Below are 3,611 nucleotides of genomic sequence, written 5' to 3' on the forward strand. Positions count from 1 at the left end.
TGACACACTAGGTACTTTGTGGCGCTCTAGGGGTAGTTGGAGACCAACTTAGGGAACCAACATCCGGGAACGCAGGGTCACGTGGGTGCGGCCTTCTATTGTTCACTGGGTCCAGCCGAGCTGCGGGAAAACGCATGTTTCTGTGCAAGCATGATGTCGCTGTTGTTGATGTCAAGGGCCGACTGTCACGGCGGCATGGAAATTTTGTTACGATGGGCTCTGCAAAGAAGCGTTGCCGTAGTCGAATGTGAAAATGTACACACAAATAAAACTGCAAATAAAAATGCATATATTTGGCTACGAATTTTTTTGCGCTTTTTGTGTTTGGCTACATTTGGGCTACAACTTCTTTAGATTTTGGCTACGCCGCCTCGTCGGACATGGCAACACTGCGTGATCGCTAGGTTCTTATACAGGAGGAGTGCGAAAACTCAGAGTTCACATAAATGAGGAATTGTTTCTTGAACATAATAGTTTGAGGAGATATGAAACCAAACCGAATATCATTAAACACAATCGCATAATTTATGGCAACAAACACACACACACACACACAACACACATACACAAGAAAACGTGTTCTTACATATCTTCTATTAAGCTCAATTAAATCTGGGTAAACACACGCATAAAATAGGTGCAAAATGAGAAACAGGGGTGCTATGCAGGATGCGCCGAGTTTGGCGAAACTCGGGATCTTCACGAGCTCTGGCGACGCCCCAAGATGAAAGAACTAATGGTAACAAGACAAAGTTTGTCCGTCGGCACGCCTCCAGTTTCATTGGTTTATCTAGATTCACTTTGGGTGGCTATCAACGCTTGGGCGTTGCCATATGGGCGGTCGACAAACTTGGGCTCACGTGATCATACGGTCGGTGCATGGTTGTGCCTTCTTTCACTTGTTTGTCGTTCCACCGGGTGCATTACAGGCTCAAGCAACTTATAAAATAAATGCATTTAATACAATAATATTACTGACATTAATGTGGCTTATAAGCATTTTAACGTTTACAAGATGTACACTGAATGTGTATTGGACTAATTTGTAGCATAATACGTTTCGCGTTATACCACGAGGGGACGCTCACCCTCCTCTTTTTTTCTCTGGATTGGATTGGCGCGGCTCGCTACGTACTTGTGCGAGGAGTTCCGAGCACCGTTGGTGTGAGCTTGGTTTTCTCACTGGGGTTTCAACAGATCGCTCGTTGCTCTTCTCTTTACTATGGATTGGATTGGTCCGGCTCGCTACGTGCTTGCGCTCCCATTTCCGAGCACAAATTGGTGTGCGCCTGGTTTTCACACTGTGCTTTTAACAGATTGCTCGTTGCTCGCGCTAAAGTAAGGCTGCGAGACGAAGTGAGTGTCGGCTAGCGCAGAAGTGGTTTGCCGCGCGCTTACCGTGTAAGCACTCATGTATGCCGGAAAGCACTCATACAAGGGTCAGAAAACTACGCTTTATTTTCTTTTACTTTGCAATGCACCTTCATGCTGGCAAGCGTCGAGCGACGGCTTCTAACAACCGCATGAAAGAGTCTTTATACTGGGTATCCGGAGCGATCCGTGGTTTCTAACAAACGCAAGAAAGTGTCTTTGCAGCGCACGTGGCCGTTGAGTGCCACCCCATCCATCCCAAGTGGGACTCCAGCATCGGTGCAGTTACCCTGTACCCATCGCTGACGTGGTGGCGCTTCACTTTTTGACAATAACTTTTTTTTTTGCGTGTGAACGCCCGTGATGGGGTCCGCAAAGTTCACGCTGTGGTTGTCTATCTCCCAATGCAGATTGAGGCATAGCCCCGTTAGCATCCACTAAATTTGTGATATATTTGTATGCGGCCAATTCGTCACTATGAATATGCGTTCTAATTTGAACATTGGCAGCTATAATGGCGCCTAGCATCACCGCCTTTCGTCGGTCGACCTTGAAAGTCGAGTACTTCTCTGGTCGCGCAGAACATGCCGAAGACCCATGGGCCACCATCTTTAACACCGCCGTAATTTTGGCGGCTCGGCGGCAAGTTGTCACCCGAGATTAGGCGGCCTCGATTGTACTTTGCTCGCCGCGAAGAAGGCACTCGTGAATTTGCGCTATCTTCCCGGGGTCATCGAGTGGAGGTCGCGCCAGCAGGTCATCCGTCGCGACCTCACGGGAGTCGGCGATGGCGATGGCGTGCTCCGATAGAGGAAACAAGTCGCCGGTGATCTCCTTCAACAGCCATACGTCTACGCTTTGGCTCAGGCAGTACGTGAGCCAAATCATTGGCCGCCTGGAGAGGTGGTTGCTCGGACGGCCGAGGCGGTCCGTGTTGGTGAAGTAAATTCCTTCGCCTCTCTGCCCGTGCAGTGCAGTGGTACCGTGTAACTGTGAAAACTGATGAAAACAGTTGTGTTTCATCATAGGCCGTGACCATTTATTCTATATTCTCGTGCCGAAACCCGGGAGTGCTCGCTGGGACTCTACACGCCTGGAGTGCTCATCGGGAACTTTGAAAGCGAAGACAGCACGTCGTAGGGACAGCGGAAACCTCCTCCGAAAGCCAGCCGGTACGACCGAACTGGACCATCCGCCGTTACCCTTCGCCGTGATAAGACGCCTACTCAGCATTCATCTGGGAAGGTGAGCGAGGTCACACATTGTTGAAACACAAGATGAATCGCCTCAAGGTCCTTAAAGAAAAGCGAACGGCGCGACGCCAAATGAATACCCGTCTCATCAATGAAGCGAAAGCCGTGATTGAAAGCGCTGACAGTGCAAAGATTTCCTCTTTGATCGAATGACTACACGCAAATAATGAGGACTTGGACAAGCTTAACGCCGATCTCGAAGAAGCTATCCCTGAGGACGAGTTCGCGACAGAATTCGAAATTGTGTTGACTTATCAAGATGCTGCGCGAGGAATGTTGGGGGAGCTGAAGGCTCGGGAGTGGCTACTCCGTCAAAATCAGTGTTCTACGACTTCCCATTCCGCAGCTGCAGGTTCATCAAATGCACTCGATGATCGCGCGCTGCGCAAGTCAATCCAGCTTCCAATTCTACAGTTGCAGACATTCGACGGACAGCTTTGTCACTGGCCTGCTTTTTGGGAGCAATTCAAGGCATCTGTGCATGAAAACGAAAAGCTGACGAAAGGAGAACGATTTCAATATCTGAAGAATCTTCTGAACGGTGCAGCAGCAGCTTCAATTTCTGGTCTTCAAGCGACAGGCGAGTGCTACGACGACGCCATCGAAATTCTAAAGAGTCGTTTTGGCGATAAGCGTCGCATTGTGCAGGAGCATCTACGCCGTCTGCGCACACTACCATCAGTTGCTTCCTCAGAAGATGTATACAGTCTTCGAAGGCTATTGGATTATGTGCAATGCCATATTAGAGGCCTGAAAGGTCTAAACGTCAGTCCTGCAAGCTATGCAACTATGATGACGGACATTCTATTGAAGGCATTGCCAGCAGACATTGTCATTGGCTATTACCGAAAAGAAGCCAGTTCAAAGTCATCACCGTCTGCTATCGACAGTTCAGGCTCTGTACAACAACAAGATTCAACGACAGCGACAGCCGATGAGGAGTTGCAAGAACTCTTGACCTATCGTCGCGTGGAAGTTGAAAGCCGA

This window comes from Dermacentor silvarum, chromosome 1 (assembly GCF_013339745.2).
Source record: "Dermacentor silvarum isolate Dsil-2018 chromosome 1, BIME_Dsil_1.4, whole genome shotgun sequence".
In the NCBI taxonomy this organism is placed as follows: Eukaryota; Metazoa; Arthropoda; class Arachnida; order Ixodida; family Ixodidae; genus Dermacentor; species Dermacentor silvarum.